Raw genomic sequence first — 18,742 nt, 5'->3', positions numbered from 1 at the left:
CATCACATCATTTACTGTAATTCAGAACTTTCAAGTTGATTCCTGTGGGTCACCGTTCCTTGCTAGAGGGAATTAACTGAAATTAAAAAGCAGGGATATTTATTTATTTGTTTTTTTATACCGCCCATCTGGCTGCCAAGGCCACTCTGGGCAGTTTACAAACAGGATAAAACAACAACATAGTAACAAGAGCAATCAACAATATCCAAATAAAATATAAAAGGTACTAGACAAATTCTACTAAAAACCTCAATAAAAGCATAACAAAAGAAAATGGTTAGTTACTGAAGGCATTATTGTATCTGGGTGTTTTAAAATCCAATAAGATCTGTCTGAATAGCCACATTTTCCATAATCTTTTGAACGTTCCCAATGAAAGGGCCAAGGTGAATTTTGGGCAGGAAACTGTTCCACATTTGCAGGGCGACCGCCAAGAAGGCCCAATTTCTGGTTGACTTTTTTAGGCCTCTCTCGGGGTCAGAACTCTCAACCACCCAGCCTGGGAAGATCTTACAGGGCGGGCAGTTCTGATCAGAAAGAGGCATTCTGCCAGATATTGAGGTCCTAAACTATTTAAGGCCTCATAAGTTAACACCATTCCCTTGAAGTTGGCATGGAAGCGAAAGGTAACCAGTGCAAGGCGGCCAAGGTGGGAGAAACAGCTATGTATGAAAATACAAAAATACAAAATAAAAAATGCAGGCGACATAGCAGCTGAGTCTCTGTAAGAGACATTTGTTATCCTCAACACTGCTTTATGTTTGCCATTTAATAGCATTGTTCTGTGTCTTAAATAGTAGGAAGTAGGAATAACTGTGAAATCACAACAGTCCTCGCTACTCTATTCAATTTTTTCACTCAAGAGGAAGAGAAACCCTTGTCTGGTAAATTCTATTAGCCTCCAACAGTTAAAGTTTAGCATTTGACAATGTACAAGTCAGTGATGTGGCTGTACATTTAGCTCCTTTGTGTTTGACACTGAAACGCTTATTCAGCACACAAAATTTTGACATGGATTTATTAAACCCCAGATGTTTGTGAGATGGTCATTGCCTCTTAATTTGTTGACAGCCGTAGGCTGCTTCAGCTAAAACAAAGCACACGTGCCAGCTATAGGGCATTTTGCTGCAATGGCGAACAGAGACTGACCTGGTTTTAAAACAATGCCTCGGAAGAATTTTCTTAACAAAAAATGTGTGGATGCCATGTGTGCAAAACACTGATTAGATGAGGCTATATTAACTCTCCTTGGGTTGATTTCTGGATGCCGTCCTCCCCCCGTTGTCGCATTCTTTGCCCACAAACACAACACAGTGTCCTAATTTCCGTGAAGTGACAATGCGTATTGTGTATTGAACAAGAAGCGTAAAGAGTAAAAAAAATAATAATCACTTTGGTTGTGGGATTCATTCCAAAAGCCATTTTGATTGCCTTTCAGTTCTCTTCCCCAACTGAATGAAAGATCCAAAGCTAATTTCTTCTTTTCTTCAACGGATTTCTTCTTCAGCATCTGCCAAGGTTAAAGCTTTGTGTCTCAGAGTCCATTTCTTGTTTACGTCTAGGGCCTTTTAAAAAGACCAGAGGATGATCCAGGGGGTGCAGGAACATCCTTGTTAGTAGTGAAACAGAATTAGCAAATCCGCAGGGCCTTTGGGCCCAAACATTCACTTCCCTCTTGCCGGAAGTATCTCGGGGTTCCTTAATTTCGGAATTCGAGCAACAAATTTAGCTACATTGATGCCGCATCTACCACTGCAGAGAAAAGGGGGATATACTATTCAGGCTCTCTTAGAATTTTGTTTTGTAACTATCAAGTTGATTTCAAACTGATTATGTTGATATTTATTAAATTCATATCGTGTCATGTCATCAAAAATCAGGCTGCAAATGGGAATGAAATGCAGCTTTAAACAAAAGCATTTGGAACATAATAGGCAAACCAATGAATTAACACTCAGTTTTTAAGAAAACCAACAATAAAGGGAACCATGCCCATCCAAGGAAAGCTGACAATAGTCCAGAATCAGTACTTTAGAAAGTATGAAGGTGTCCTACCCAACGATCTCAAAAAGATGGGAGCAGGAACTTGAAATGAATTCAGCAGAATGTGGAAGAACCTAGCTGCAAACTCATTCCTTTCGCCAGTAACTGATGTGTAATCACAGATCGTCTATGGTCTCAGGGTGATTGTCCAGGGGTATAGATGTTTGGCTCAGCCTTCATCTTCTCTTCCTTTCCTAAGGTAGCAGGTGAATTTTCATTCCTGGCACGAACTGGTGTACTTTCTCTTCTTCCCCTTCATAATCCAGAAGTCGGTCTTCTCCTCTGCCCCCTCCATGTCAGAGAGCATCTCTTGATGCTGCTGGTAGACACCTCCCCCCCTTAAAAAAAACACTTCTTACCACCTTCTCCTTTTAGACAGGAGACTGGTACTATGCTGCCCCTAGAGCACCGGAAGGCTTTGAGGCTTAGCTCCACTTAAACCAGTTGGGTGCTTTCTTTCTGAACAGGAAGTTAAGTTGAGCTAGGCCTAGCTCAGTCTCCAAGCCTTCCAATTTAGACCTTTCTCCCAGGTGAGCCACACTTAAGTACCTGTAACACATGTGTAAGTCAGGCAGAACTCCCAGAAGGGAACATTATGGGATTGATAGTTCAAAAAATCCCATCCATCTTCAGGGATGTAACTAAATCCTGTCTCCACCAGCAAGGCAAACACTGGTGTATTTTAATTAGCAAATGATAGTCTCGGGTTTGGTAGGGCTCCTCAGAAAAGGGACCATAGTCTAGGGTCCTCTTTCTCAAGTTCAATATCTGCCTCAAGATTATGCCCAATGCTCATAGACAGGTTATCCCACGCCTTTTTGTTCAGCGTAGTTACTTAATTTAGTAAAGAATTACTGCTCTGGATTAGGTACAACATCAAGCTCGCTTTCTGCTTCCAATTAAAATGTCTTGTCATCTGGATTTAGTGACGGCTCATGCAAATGAGAGAAGCGAATGCAATCTGCATAATTTAGGAATGGAACATCTGGCAGAGTCTGCCGATCAGGGGGCCGTAAATAAGTGGCCCGGGACCTCCAGCTGCTGAGCTTCAGCTGCTGCTGCCAAGTTTTGAGACTCCCATAATATGTGGCCAGGGAATACAAACGTCACTCACTCGGTGGCTTTGAAACTGGGAACCACATTTCCAGCAAGCCGTGTGGAGCCCAGCCTGCCTCCTCTTGTTTTCTGTACGACGCCTGCAAACCACCGCTTTGGTCGGAGTTGGAAGTCAGCTCCAGGGTGCTGCTCTTATCGCTCTGTGTATCTCGGGCTCTTTTGAGTCAACAGGCCTTTGTTTTCAAAAGGAACTGTTACTCGATCCTTTTTATCGTTGGGTTTGTTCCTCCTCAGTTTCTTCCCAGGGTTTGATGCCAGAACGCAGAGCACAGCAGCTTCTCCACCGGTAGAGTTCCAGCCTCCCAAGTCAGGTGGTCTCTTCAGTCCCTGAGACGTGCTCCATGGAAGGTCACCGTGGGTCCTCTTTGACAGAGGGCTACCCTCTCTGTGAAAAAGTGGACAGGGAGCGACCTTCTTTTCTAAGGCGCCTTCCCTGGGATGGGCTCTCCAGTCCCCCTCTGATGAACAGAGAAAGAATGGTTATGAAAGGGAGGTTAAAGTCCCTGAGGCTGCCCGTTGGCAGCTAAAACCTGGAAAGCAGAGTCAGGAGGCAGAGAGTTCACCTGGTCACAGTCTGCCTGCTCAGGTGAGGTATAGTGTAGTTCTGTTTGCATTCCAAAAATAATTTCTCTGGTTGCATCCAAGGAGTTGACATGGTTTGTCTCTGCTTTCCTCTCCCTTTGGGGATGCATCTGAAAGTCTCTTTTGGTGACTGCCCAAGGGGCCACCCCCTAGCCCTACCCACGTCTCAGGCTGTGGCATTCTTGGGCATCTTTCAAAGGCTACCATGTCCTCTCAGGCCCTCTGGCCCTGTTTTCTCCCCCAGATCCTTGGGCTCAGGGAACTTTCAGATGCCCTTTTTGATTGACCCATGAAGCTCTGGAATGATGCTGCATCAGGGACTTGGGCAACTAGTGGGAACTTTTAAAAGATGACTCCTCCCTTGTAGCTATGACCAGCTGCAAGGGAAGGCCCACCTAAGCAGGATGGGATCCCCAGAGGGCACTTTGCTACTGGTCACCACTCCTGCTCAGAGGCCCTGTTATTGGTCAGCTGATGGGGGAGTTGTTAATCTATGTGCTGCAAGCCTGCATGAAATGCACCATATTAGTGGACAGGTCGGCCAACTAGGACTTAGGAGACCTGGCTTCGAATCCCTAGTTATGGATCTCAAGGCAAAACTGTCCATAGGAATGAGAGAGTTGAAGATCACATCTTCTGTGTTAGCATGCCACTGTCTTCATACATTGAAATAATAACTAAATTGAACATTCTGGAAGGGTGAGCACCCCTACGTACCCTCCCACCCACATTTTTCTCCAGGTTTTCATACACACATCTTTCCCACTGTACCTGGAGATGCTGACAAGTCAGCCTGGGACCATCTCTGTGTAAAACACACATCGAGCTTTTCTTTCCTGTTAAAGTTAATTTAAGGGGTGATGAAGAGAGAGAGACTTTATCATTACAGCAAGAATTCACATTTGCATAACAATCATAAGAAAGTGGATGAGGGCCCCTAGACTTACTCATTTATTATAGCTTTGAGCTTGGGCAGTAAGCGCACAGGGCATCTGCTAGGATAAATGATCAGCCTTAGCTAGCATAGCCAGTGTTGAGGAATGTGGGCCGTAACATTCTGGTATCATTTAGAAGGGTAAGCTTTCTCCTCCCCTGTCAGAGCCTAAGCACACACTTTTGGGGATTTGTTAACTCTGGGTTCGTTCATTCATTCATTTGTTTGTTCTTCTTTCTTTTGTTCATTTTTTCTTTATTTATTTCACCTGTAGAATCAGACAAAGGAAAAAAAATAAAGGCAATGTCAAGAGAGTAGCAATTAGATGTATTGCAGAAGAATAATCCATCTGCTGATGCATTTCCCTTATTAGATTAGAAACCTGAGTGTAACATTAAAAAAAGAAAACAGAAAAAGAAACAACAACCAAAACCTATGAAGGTCAAATTTACTATGAAGGGCAAAGACCAGTGATTCATTTTTCCTTATTCTTTATTGTTAACTTTTCACCTTGAACACCAAAAGAATCAAGAAGGGGAAGTCGTTCTTAAATCCTGCTCGGGCCAGACCTTAAATAATACTACATACATATTTAAAAGCTGGGGTTGCTGCCTCAACAAAAGGAAAAAGGGGGCCTTTGTGTATACTTAGGAGACGGGAAGGGGCCTGAGCAGTAGCAGTAGTCACAGATAAAGGAATTCCGGCCATTGTTCTTTGCCGATATGGGACTTCCTTTGGCTGAGCAGTAAATAAACTCGAGGTTGTTATGCAAAGGGTGGCTGAGGGGCAAAGGCGTAGATGGAATGGCTCGGCTTTCAAGAGAGAAGTCAATCCCACCTCAGGTTCTCCAAGGAAAGCATCTCCCCAACATTTCTCCTAAATCCATTTGAGGTCCAATCCAGTAGTTAGTCTCTGCTACAGGAGGACTTGGCAGCAGGAAAAGGGGAAGATCAAATACAAGATGGGCTGGCCCTCAAAAGGAAGCCACAGGCTGGGGTTTGCAAGAGCTGAGCAGGGCTGTTGAGGGTGGGACCTTTTGGAGATGGCTCATTCCTAGGGTTGGCATAAGTCGGAGGTGACTCGATGGCACATAACAACGGCAACAACAGGAGACCTGTTGAATTTAAAGACTTACTGAAATGTTGATCTACCCAAGTCCTGTTCATTCAGTGGCTGATATCCTGTTGTGGAAAAGGAGTGTCATCATCCCAGTGGCAAATCACTCTGATCTAAGGCAATTTCAGAGCCCATGCACATTGTACAAAATGTGATGCAGGTCATGGAACACGCACACACCCAAATCCTCCAAAGGAAGCCATTGATCAGCAGCTATGGGTCACTGCTGGTGACACCATCACTGCTGCACCCATGGATTTCAGCCACTGAGTTTGATTTAGTTGGGACTAAGAACTGGACCGAACACTTTAAAGTGCAAGTATAAAAGCTAGGACCATAACTTTTTTGGCCCGTTGGGTAGGAGATGATTGGGGGGGAGTGTTTGCAGTCCAAAAAGTAAAATTTCCAAGCTCTGGAGAATATTTTGTTTTATTTGTTGCATGCTATACCCCATGCTGTTTCCTCTTATTAATCAATGGAGGTAGAAGTCACTGAAGCCCAAGTTGCCTTCTGAAGCAGTAACTTTTCCAAAGTGCATACAATATGCCAAGGATAAATTTGGGGTAATAGCTTTACGGTGAGAACAGCAGCTGCTATGGAAGTGAGAGAACACCAAGGTGACCCAAGCGCTGTGCAAATATAGTCTAGGTAATCAAAACTGCTGCAAATATTAGCCACACAGCACCAGCATTTTTCTCATCTGGTGGCTGCAAACTGCTTACATTTAGGAATATTCAGGATGTGAGAGGCTATTTGCCTAGAGGTGCTCCCCCAAGACATTTTGCTGACTGAGGCAAAGAAAAAAGCGGTGCTCTATTCCTGTTTCTTGAACAGGGTCCAGTGAGACCAGAGATGGAATCTGATTTCCACGCTGCATTTCCCACAATTTCTGTGGGCAGTGGCACACAACTCAGTTCTCCAGCATCTTGTTACCTCATTCTGGTTGGCCCAAAGAACGACAGCCATATGTTTCACTTTAAGAGGTGTGATTCACCATCAGAAGGACTGCAGAAGGACCACCTTTCTTGGGAAGGTGTGTTCCATGTGAAAGGCAGCCTGGGTAAGGTGTGCTTTAAAGGGGGTGGGGAGAACTAGAAGGAGGGAGATCAGAGGCCTTCGTTCCCTCCCCTGGCAGTCAGAAGCACCTGGACAGCAGCCTGCATGCAGCTCATGCCATTACTGCCTGCTCTGCTTAAGTGAGCTATGTTATAATCTTGTTCAAATGACAACTTCTAATCAAGTTATAAACCTCATTTCTGGTTTTCTTTCTGCATTGTATGCATTTTTATGCTAGCTAATCCCACCTTGGAGTTGCCTGTTCAGTAGCCCATAAATGGCCACCTGAACTTGGTTTGGAGCTGGATGATGCTTAGTTCTGGGTAGCATCTGGCTGAGTCCTAAAGTTAGTTTTCAGGGAGAAATCCCACAGCAGCCAAGGAAGATACTGAGCCATCAGACATGATGCCTGGAAGCATGATCTGGGGCCCAATAAGGCAGCCTACTGTCAATGCACAGTCTTTACAACAGGGATTTGTGTTTGTTTATAGCATCAATGAGGCTTCATCTTATGCATTTGTGAACTGAATCCCATTTTCTTTATCAGAGCTAAGAGGCTTTTGCTTTTGCTTCTTCTTTTTGCTTTAGACATTCTGTTCTCTGACATCCTTCTAAAAGAACAATGGGGAAGACTTTAAGCTCATCTGCTTTGGACAAGTAATCAAGAAAAAGCGCTAGACCTAGAAGTTAGAAAGTGCTTTTTGAAAGAAATGCAGGGGAGGGGAGAATTATTCCAGGCCTATTAAGCAGAAGATCTCAGACTCCTGTTAATCAGCGTGGCTTCATCCACTAGCTTTACATACCCAAATTCACCATGTCATGTGTTGCATTTGAATCTTGGCGTTGGAATAGATTCTCAAATCAAAATCTATTCCTGTTTTAACTGTTTATTCTGAACAACCTGATCTCTCATTGCTTCTGTCCCCTTGGGCTGGTCTCAACAACTGTACTCATGTGAGCTGTTGATAATAGTTTCTGTACTGGTTAAAAATGAATCCGTCAATAACCAGGCATGTGTTTGCTTTTCCTTTGGCTCACACAGATATTCTTGGGCCACATGGGGGAAAAAATCTGTCCCCCCAACACCCTCTTTTCCTTTATTAAGATTGTTATTGGTGAAGGAGAACAGGAATTTATGATGGGAAAGAATCAAGAGCCATGGTTAATACTCTTGGGGGAATGCCAAAACTGTTCAGCTACTGTACAGCATGCCCCAATTCTTGCTTTTAATTATTAGGCTTAGATCTTCAAATTCTTTGTGCAGCCACTCATGGATGCATTGGGAGTGGGGTGAGATCCTGCTCTTTCACAATGCATGTTAAAATGACTCAGATTTATCTTTCTGCTCGCAAACCCACACTAAATGTATTGGCTTGCAAAAGGAGAGGAAGTGCTTCTTGGCATCCTGTACAATTTACATGGCATTTACTATTCCAGGCTTTGAACAGCTCATTCAAAACTTTGTCTGTTTGTCTACTTTGAGAAGATCCTTACAAACATTTGTCCTGTATTTCTAAAGTAAGGCGTACTGGGGCTCAACTGTCCAGGGACATTACATTGTGTACACTCAGATTCCTTTTTCTTTGCACCTCTGGCAGGAGTATATATGCCCAACAAAGTTCAATAATATAAACAGAAGCATGAAAGCTCAGGTGGAGTAGATAAAACATTTCAGGTATATAAAAGAGAAGCAGTGATCAGGGAGTCCGTGGGGTGGTGGTGGTAGGTTTTGGGGCAGAGGCATTCATCATAACTGTTTCTATAGTCATACCTCCAAGGAGCTTCTAAAAATGTAGGCAACAAACCAATTCTTTCAGTTTTCATCTTGACCAAGAGCAGGTCTTTTGTAAAGCTAGTGGCTCTTAGTTGCCTATTGAAACCCAAGTCACCTCAAAATACTGCCGCATCACATATTGCTGATAGATAAATCCCCTCTCCCTTTACTAGTGAGGATTCTAGCTAAATGTAAAGGTGAAAAGGATGCTTGAGCTATATCCCTGACAGATTGTCCACTCATCATCATCATCATCATAAACATCCAGCACTTTGACCCTGCAACCTCTGATTCCACCACACAATTACAGGGAACCTGTGAAGAATACCATTCCCATCACTTCTTCTTAGTTGTTCTCTTCTTGATCTGATGTTGCAGTAGCAGCCACACATCTGGTAAAATATACTGGGTGGTAACATTTTTGTTACAGTTTTACTTGCTCACACTTTAGAAAGTCTGGCCCTGACGTTTAGCCACATCCAGAGGTTAAAGGATTGATGTATCCTGGCTCTGCTTCTTTTCTCACTATTTCAAGTCTTTGCCAAAGATTTGTTAATTATTTTTTTGCAGGAAAATAATTTTTGAAATAACCTAGGGAAAGTAAGTGTATGCTAATTTGAGTAACATGCGCTGGATTACTGAGAAAGCCAGAGAGTTCCAGAAAAACAACTACTTCTGCTTCATTGACTATGCAAAAGCCTTTGACTGTGTCGACCACAACAAACTATGGCAAGTTCTTAAAGAAATGGGAGTGCCTGACCACCTTATATATCTCCTGAGAAATCTTTATGTGGGGCAGGAAGCAACAGTTAGAACTGGATATGGAACAACTTGGTTCAAAATTGGGCAAGGAGTACAACAAGGCTGTATATTGTTTCCCTGCTTATTTAACTTACATGCAGAATACATCATGCGGAAGGCCAGACTGGATGAATCTGGAGACGGAATTAAAATGGCCGGAGGAAATATCAACAACCTCAGATATGCAGATGATACCACTCTGATGGCAGAAAATGAGGAAGAATTAAAGAACCTCTTAATGAGGGTGAAAGAGGAGAGTGTAAAAATGGTCTGAAGCTCAACATCAAAAAAACTAAGATCATGGCCACTGGTCCCATCACCTCCTGGCAAATAGAAGGGGAAGATCTGGAGGCGGTGAGATATTTTACTTTCTTGGGCTCCATGATCACTGCAGATGGTGACAGCAGCCAGGAAATTAAAAAAACGCCTGGTTCAGGAGAGAGATGACAACCCTAGACAGCATCTTAAGAAGCAGAGACATCACCTAACCCAACTCCGGGAGGCAGTGGAAAACAGGAGGGCCTGGCGTGCTCTGGTCCATGGGATCACAAAGAGTTGGACAAGACTAAACGACTAAACAACAACAAATCTGAGTAATGTACTATAGCCCACTAGGCCAATTCCTCTGTCTAGCCAAAGCCATTTTGGGCACTTTAAAACTTGATTTGGTCTTTCCAAATTTAAGAGTGCCTTCTGGAATCCCCATTCAGAGCACCCTGGCTAAAAGTATGGGAATCTGGTGTCTGCTTGTTACAGCCTTGCCCAAATTGGTATCCTTCTGAGAGATGTGACTATGGTCCGTGTTAGAGAAAATGCTATTGCAGTTTTTTCCTTCCAGAAACACAATTCCTTCAAAGCTACATGCCTGAGAAATTGGATGAGTAGATAAAACCCATGTTTATCTTCTGGCGAATAATGACCAATCATACACACACATACCCACACAAAACTTAATTTGCTACAGATGAATTCAGGCAAGCTCATGTTAGGGTAAATATGTCTTTTAGCTCTTATCGGAGACTCCATTCTAATGGTTTTAGAAGACTGTGGAAAGGCTAGTCTGGTTTATAGTGGTGATATTTAAAACTGTCCTTTTCCCCATGACAACTCCCAGAATCCTCCAACTAGTTTTTGAGATTTGGAGGAATGTTTAAGAGTTTTTTTTCCACCTGAGAAAGAACATAATGTTCTGACGGAGCGCCTTCCAACCTGGAAGATTCCTGGCAGACAGAGAGCCAAAAAATGTGTGCTGTGCAGGAGGCTGGCTTGCCACTGCAAAGGCCATCTCTGGTTGCGCCTGCGAGGCCTGCCATCAAAGCAACCGAAATGCCTGCTGAAGCTCCAAACCGGGAAGCACAAATAACCCCTGGCGAGGCATGCATTCCTTTCTCTCTTGACCTCAGAAGGGTTGCAGATATTATCAGGGAAGGCCAGCAACAGAACTTTGCCTGGGCTGGATGGCCTACAACATCTACTTCTCTTCTTAAGATTGGTGTGCAGTGGGTTTCTTCCTCATAAGCAGGTGCTGCCTTTTGAGGTGTGAGAACAGAGTGGGTTGGAGGAATAAAATAAGAACGTACAGAAGAGGACACATTCTGTGGATTCGGGACACAAAGCTTCACTTCTTTCATTCTTCTGGATGAAGACAAAAAAGTTTCCTCCTCAGCTTTGTGAGATTGTGAGAGATTTTGTAGCATCTTCTCATTTCAGCCCTTTTTTTCTGAAACATTCGCTCAAATGGCTTTTCCAAGGGGGAAAAAACCCCTTTCTCTTTTGTGCTAAATACAAGGTTGTTCATTTAAAAAACCCCAGAATGCATGGTTTTTGCACGTTTTTATGCAAAAATCATAGACTTGGTTTTGTTTTTTGCTAATGATGCTACTGAAGGGGGAAAACGCTGTGCTCTTTTTGCTATTTTACAGAAGTGATAAACTTTGCAGCATCCGCTCACTTCTTTGAAAGGCTGTGTAGATTTTTTGAGACCTTCTTCATGGTCATCATCAGTTTTTGGTTTGGGATGAGGAAATCTGCGAGCATTTATTGCCTCCTTGCAGGGGAATCCTAAACTCAAAAATGCATCAGAAAGATGCATTGGTTGCCAGGAGCTTTGAACCAGGAGAAACCCCTTGCAGCAGCCAAAGCAGACCTGGGACTGGCAGTGTCTACTTCTGCCAGTTGATCTCCAAGATGGGCCAACAGAACTGCTATGCTGGCTAAAATCTGTCTGCAAAAAAGCTAAAAAGAGGGAAAGAGAAGGGAATGAGGTATGGGAAGAGCTGACCTCTTTTAGTGCAAGGACCTGATCAGTTGCCAATACAATGTTAAGTCAAAGTGAGGGTTGTCCTAAGTCAGCAATGGTGAACCTATGGCATGTGTGCCACAGCTGGCACGCAGAGCCCTTTCTGCGGGCGCATGAGCCATGTCACCGGACCGCTACTCCTCCCCCCCAGCCAAACCTCAGGAGGCAGCTGCAGCCATGGTGCTTCTGCTTCCACAGACGGGAGCCCAGGATCCAGAGCAGCTGGCGCTGGCAGTGGATCTGGAGTGGGGTCCTGAGGCACCTCCGTGCCCGGGTTTCCCCCTTCCTCTGCCATTTCTGATTCCATCGCCATGACCCGCCTTCTTGTTGTTGTTGTTTTTTCCTCCCCCCAGTTTGGGCACTCGGACCCAAAAACGTTCACTGCCACTGTCCTAAGTCATTTCCAGCCTTCCTGGGCTGGGAGGGAGGGTTTGGTTTCAGCACATTCAGCAATGGAACAGAGCCATAGATTGCACCCCCTACCCTTGGTTCAGGAGCACTAGCAAGCCCCAAACCCCAGAAATATGCGCAGCCCTGTACATGGAATCTAACTCACACAATACTATCTACATCAGGGATATGGAATGGTGGCCTTCAGGTTGCTGAACTGCTACTCCTTTGGTTGCTCACCATTGGCTTTCTTTGCTAGTAAGGCTGATGGGAACTGCGGTCTGCTTTGCCCACCACTGCTTCCCAGCCATTGGCCTCAGCTCTCGAGGGTTTGGGGCTAGGGAACTTTCCCAGTGCAACCTGGAGAGGCTGGCACATTTTGTGTGCAGACCAAGGTCCCTGGTAATTGTCCTTCCTCTGCATCCCATATAGTTTGACTTCTATAGAACTCCTGGCCAGGTGAGTGTCCTTGGCAGTGGTGTTTGGGAGAGGTAATCCAGTGCAGCAGCTAGGAAGCAAGGAGAAAGGACTGGGTTGTTTGCTGTATAGGACTATTTATTGCTCAATAAATGGGTGAAGTGCTCTGCTAACACGAAGCAGATTCTTGTCCACAGCATTGCCACAAGCCAAATTCCTCCTGAGCCTGTCCTCAAAGATGTTATGTCACAGCTGGGGTTCAGCTGAACAAACGAGGAGAATGTGGGGTCGTATGAGGCAACTGCAAAAGGATCGGAGGGTGGGAGGATGGAGTTTACCACTGAATGTCATTTCCTGAATCCTTCACCTTGCACAGGTGTCTAGTTGATAAACCTGGACGTACAATTTACCACCAGTGTGTAAATTTTGACATGTGTAAAGGAGAATCCCAAAACACACTGGCGCTTGCCTTCTGGAGGTGGTGGCGCTCTGAAATGTCAAGCTTCTCCTCTCCTCTCTTCCCAAAAGCCATATCTGGGCCATAAATCTAGGGTGTGATCAGACAATGATAAAATATCACACTCGAAGGGGTCGCTTTGCCGGCAGCTGTCTGCCTTAAAGTGACTCTTCTGTGCCCAGCTCCAAAAAGACTCATGTTCTTTCATCTTATGTGCTTCAGAATGTGCCTCTAGGTTCAATGCTTGTTCCTGCAATGTGGAGCAATGCGTGCCTCTGAGCATGTATTAGAAATTCTATTACAATTAAACACTCTCCATATATAGCCCCTTGCATATGGCACTCCAAATGCAAGATAAAGCCTTCTAGTTATGAGGAACCCAACTTCCCTAGATAGACTCTCACCATCAGAGCTTTGAAAAGTTCATGTTTTGACTCTACATCCATTGATTACAGCCCCGAGAGTTCCCTGGCTTCTGGGAACTGTCTTTAAAAAGGACCTTTTTCAAGTTGTGCAGACTAGGACTTCCAGAGGAGGGTTGCCAGCTTTTTCAGGCTCAAACTGTTATGCACTGAGACCAAGCAGTTAAGCCAGGATGCAAGAAGGCCTGTCTGCTTTGTGTTGAGGCAGTAAAATACTGGCATGGGTGCAGAATTATTTTGCACTGGGCTTTGGTTGCTGAATCTCAAGCTTCTAGTGATGAGCAAAGCAGAGCCTCCAAGCCTGGCATCTGTTAATCCCGCTCCTCTTATCTTACAACTTCCACTGTTTCTGGCCACCAGCCCTTCTGGCCAGGAGGACTGATGGGAGTCACAGTTCCAAACATCTGGAGAAGACTACTTCAGAGGCAATTGGCAATTAGTCACTGTGTGAGCTTTTTGTCAGCAAGGATGTTTGAGTCTACGACATGCAGGATCCATAGAGTCCAGAAAAAGGAATCTGAATTCAGAGAAGGAAGTTTGTTGCATTGTTCACAGAAGTTGGCTCATAAAGTTCTATTTTTTTCTCCTCTGCTAATTCACAGAATAATCATAACAACTGAGTTCCTAAGCTAATTGTGGGCACATCTGGGCTCTGATGGAGTTCAAGAATGTAATCTGATTCGCAGTTTCCTTTGGCCTTTGCCACAGCAATAGTGATTTTTCATAAAGTATGGCCGTAAAGCGAGGGAGACTGGGGCTGAGGCTCCATGAGACGGCCTTGGACTTTGATTCTGCAGCCGGACTCTTGAATCAAACAGCCACAGCAGCAATTACAAATGTCTTACTTGGGGACAACGGTCAAATTTACTGCTGGCTAGACAGTTTGATGGCCTGGGATGATGGGAGTTGTCAGGCGAAACATAAGGAGGGGAGACCACATTGGGGGAAGCTGCTTGTAGACCCCGGCTCACATACCATGATTCCCCGAAAATAAGACAGGGTCTTATATTATTTTTTGCTCCAAAAATGCATTAGGGCTTATTTTAAGGGGATGTTTTATTTTTTTATGTACAACAATCTACATTGATTCAAATACAATCATGTCATCTTCTGGGTGCTGCACAGTGGTGGAGGGTGGGATTTCACTTAACTGGGGCTTATTTGGGGGGTAGGGATCATATTATGTCCATCCTGAAAAATCATACTAGGGCCTATTTTCAGGTTAGGTCTTATATTTGGGAAAACAGGGTAGGTAAGAAAATACTTGAGGAAGAGGAGCATTTAGTTCATAGGAAGTTGTCTCAGTTCCATCTGAGCAAAGCTAGAAAAGAGAAATAAATCTTTATGAAAGCATTTGATTTAGGAGAACTCTGTGGGTGATTTCTGCTCCACCCCCTTTTTGGGAGAGGACTGAAAAACAAATCTGTTCCTTGATAAAAATGGTCAGCCTGAAGCTGCGACTGTACTGAAGGTGAATAATCCACCAGGTACATTTTCAAAAAAACGAAGTAGGAAAGGAGTGGCAAATCACTCCGTCTGGAGATCCAGAGGTGTTGCTGTTTTCACTGCTGACAAGGCCCCAATCTTGTAACATCATGATAGAGCTGGGTAATAATAAGCCATTCTCTTATTAGGTGCTGATAGGTTGGACCAGAGTCCGCATAACAGCTGTTTTGATCTGTCTGCACCAGCACAAAACAAACGGATTTGGAAGAAATGGGAGAAGGGGCAGGAGCCAAGTTTAATCTGCCCAGGGTATGAGCATAAACAATGTTTCACAGCTGTAGAAACTGGTTTGCGCGCGTGTCTTTTGATCAAGGAGTCGGGTGCTTGGAAGGACACCTCAACTTCCTCCAGCTTTCCCTGGCCTGTGGCCTTCTGAATCTGTTGGACTACAATCCCCATTGTCCTCAGGGGTTGACTGGGGATGATGGAGGTTGTACCCAAACAAATCTAGGGGGCATTAGCTTGCGGGGAGGCTGACAGACTTAGTGTCAGGAGATTTTTCAGCTTTTTCTTTTGAAACATCCGCAACTTTCCAAAGCAGCGATGCATGAAATAGAAAACGATCCCTAGTAGAGAGCTCCTGATTAGATTAATAAGGATGGACAAGGAGCAAAGAGGTGTTTCTTGGCACACAAAATGTCTTGACGTATGGTTTTGATTTCACAATTGTAAGAGTGTCAAGTGGATAAACCTTGGAACTGATTTCGCCATCAAAAAGTTGTAGCCCAGGAGAACAGGAGGGGTTATAGAGGTTTCTGGTTTTGACCTCTTTGCCTAGCCTAAGGCTTTTAAGCAACTGGTTTTCAGGACCTCATGGCCTCTGTACCTGGCCCTCTCTGCTTCCTCTTACCCAGGCAATTTACTGTAATAAGGTATTGTCTAAATCATAAATCAGCACTAAGCAAAACAAAGGAAAATGAAGAGAAAGAAATTACAGAAGAAAGGAGCTGGAAATGTGATTAACAGCCTAGTAAGAAGCTACCCTTGACTTCCCTACTTCGTGTTAGGAAGGACAATCCCTCTGACAGAGGGATAAAGTGACTGGTCATGTAATATCCCCGTAGCTGTTTGGACTGGAATCAACCTTTGGTTGGCTTGGTTCTACTGCAGTGGGAGTGAAATAGTTGGCTGCATCACAAGTGGGAAAAGGAATGAATGAGAATGCGGATGAAGTTGCATTTCCCCTTGGCTCGAAGGATTGTCCTGACCCTGCCATTGCTCTCAACATATTTCACTGAAATTGACTGGGGTAAAGGAAGAGTCCACATAGTTTCTGAGGGAAGAACGATGGAGAGCAAGTCTGTAATGTGTCAAACTACACATTGCAGCAATGTGTGTTTCCTCTGAACACATTTGCCTTCCCGTACACAAGGTACATGTCTGGGCAGCTGGCCTTACAAATTAATCCTGGTGCATTTGCCTTCCAATGGCCAATCACAACACCTACCACTCAATATGCAAGACAGGTGAGAGAGAAAAGGCATGTCTTGGATGACACAGAGGAGCGGCTTGTAAAACCATGCCAAGTGCAATGTCTAGTTTGACCCCACATCATCAGCAGAGCCTGGAAGCATTACTTTTTTGGACGATTGCTCCCTGCTGTGGTTTCCAGTGAGATCGCACCAAATGAAAAGAAGTTCAAGGGAGGTAAACTTTATCTTCTTGTTTATTCTTATGACAAGCCTATGAGGCCGGTCACTGTCAGAGAGAACGACTGGCCTGAGGTTGCCTGGTGGAGTTCTATACCTCAGTGAAGACAAAAGCTCAGATCTTTCCCGTTCCTGCACAACAGTCTAACCACAACATCACAGACTGGCTTTTTATCACTTTGGGCTGCATGCCATAAAGAAGCTAAAAGTAGCATCAGATAACAAGTAATGTTCTGAAATTGGGAAGGTTGTTTGGGGAGACTGCAGGTTCTAGGATGCAGCAGTCAACATGGCTGTTGCTTGTACTGGAGGAGGGAGTCTGGCTATTGTAGATACCAAAAAGTAGCATTTTTCATCTCTGACCAGGGAGAAAATTCTTGACTGTATTTAGTTCCCTACAAACTCCCCCTTTTGTGAATATTTCCTGGAAACAATGAAGCCATGAGCAGCAGTGATTAGCCAAACAATAATTAGTACTGGAGGCTTGGGGGCCCAGCTTCTTTGACAATATAGACAGAGATCACCGGGGAAGGAACCCTAGTAATGAATGGGGAGTTTTCAAACAGCACAAAGAGGTAATTGAGGGGCTCTTACAAATTGTTGCTGCTGATTAGGGGAGGAAACTACCGTGACCCCATGGCAGTCCAACAGGAAAAGACTATTCATGTGTGGCTAGCAGGGACTCAAGATATGAGAGGTTCTCTGGGGAAGTGGGCCTCTTATCTTAAAGTGATGGCCTCCCCCCCCTTTTTTTTTTCTAAAAAAGCTTATTTAGACTTGGATATGGGGTGGAAGTCCGGCTATTTATACAAGGCCTGGTGAACCCAAAGGTAGAGAATAGTCAATTTTGCAATTTCACCCCCCCCCCCACACTGCTTGACTTGATAGCTGTGGCTGAGTGGATTGAGCCCCAGACAGATCATTATTCTAGAACCAGTCACAAGTGATGTAGCTCAAAGCTGAATCTGTTTCATGACACGGAGACAGAGACAACCCTGAGAGTGTCTCACTTTGTGCAGATCACAAGAAGACAAGACTTGCTGGGGGGAAAACAGGAAAGTTATGAAAAGATGAAGAGAGTAGGAATAGAGGAAGACTAAAGGTGAGATGGACGGACTCTATAAAGGAAGCCACAGCCTTGAGTTCTTGTCTGTTGTCTCTTTCTTGGCACCAAGATGCTATTTAAAACTCAGTCTAAGCAGCAACCAGGCTGTTCTCTGAATGGCTTGGCACATTGGCACTGCCATGCTGTCAAAGAGACATCTTTGCTTAATTGCAGATTGTGGCGTGCCAGCTGGTGGATTCTGGGAGCTGTAGTCTAAAACAGTGACATTCTGAAGAGCTAGATCAGTGTTCTTCCTTTTCAACATCACACAGGGATGGTGCCTGGGATAATAAGAGCTTTTGTTCGCTGGGGGGAATCCCTTTGGGAAAGAGCATGAGTGCCAGAGCCCTGGTCGTGTCTGAGAAAAATGATTGTCAATTAGTTCATCTGCACAAACTTCATCCCTAGAGCTGCTCTCTCTCTCTCTCTCTCTCTCTCTGTGTGTGTGTGTGTGTGTGTGTTCTGACTGGCATGAAGATATCAGGAGGAAGCCTGAACTCTGCGGTTGATCATACGGTTTGCATCTCTTGTTGTCATGGTGATCAATAAAAAGATAATTTCAGATCATCATCAGGCCAGACTCCACAGGGAAAGTGGTGAGATAAAACTAGAAATAGCTTGTCACTGGGGGGGGGGGGAAGAAAAAGGCTAAGGCTAGCTCCAGATGTTTCCTTGACTGAAGTGAAGAAGCAAATGGTGCCTCTACCTCACCCACCTCCTAAAACCGAAACAAGCCAAAATCCATGTCTGCGTCTCTCTCCTTGGCAGCCAAACAAGGATGAGAATCAATTAAATAACTAAGAATTTGTTGCACTGTAAAGACACACACAATCTGCTATGTAAGGTGGCTGCCTCACTCTGCCTAGTGGTAGGGCCAGCTTAGAGAAGAGGGTTTCGCTTAAAAATAAAAATAGCACCCCATTTCCTCACATATGCCTTTTTAGAACAATGTCATCAATCTGATCTCCATCCAGATGTGCTGAGAACCATTCCTATCAAATCCAGCTGGAGTGTGTTTGCATCTGTGACCACTTGTGTGTTTTCGGCTGGGGCTGATGAGGTATGTAGTCCAACC

At 44.4% G+C, this 18,742-nt stretch overlaps 1 protein-coding gene and 1 long non-coding RNA gene across 6 annotated transcripts in view; one reads left to right on the top strand and one right to left on the bottom strand.

The window, feature by feature from the left end:
- The window catches only part of LOC110074293 (vascular endothelial growth factor receptor kdr-like), a 144,168-nt gene that overhangs the window by 12,588 nt on the left and 112,838 nt on the right, over positions 1-18,742 (top strand). The window contains exon 1 of one of the 4 annotated variants that reach the window (XM_078380692.1): positions 11,928-17,664. The exons of the other annotated variants lie outside the window; for them this stretch is intronic. The gene's annotated coding sequence lies outside the window, so the exon portion shown is untranslated. Of the gene's footprint in view, positions 1-11,927; positions 17,665-18,742 lie in introns of those variants that run through there. 4 annotated transcript variants of the gene reach the window in all.
- LOC144584484 (uncharacterized) overlaps positions 1-18,742 on the bottom strand; it is a 68,183-nt gene that overhangs the window by 45,561 nt on the left and 3,880 nt on the right. For both annotated transcript variants that reach the window (XR_013538752.1, XR_013538751.1), the window contains exons 2-3: positions 4,689-4,943; positions 4,513-4,577 (exon numbers count right to left, since the gene is read on the bottom strand). This is a non-coding gene — a long non-coding RNA (uncharacterized LOC144584484). The remainder of the gene's footprint in view (positions 1-4,512; positions 4,578-4,688; positions 4,944-18,742) is intronic.

The sequence above is a fragment of the Pogona vitticeps genome, chromosome 11 (assembly GCF_051106095.1).
Source record: "Pogona vitticeps strain Pit_001003342236 chromosome 11, PviZW2.1, whole genome shotgun sequence".
NCBI lineage: Eukaryota > Metazoa > Chordata > Lepidosauria > Squamata > Agamidae > Pogona > Pogona vitticeps.
The sequence above is the reverse complement of the archived record's forward strand: the minus strand, read 5'-3'. Positions and strand labels throughout refer to the sequence as shown.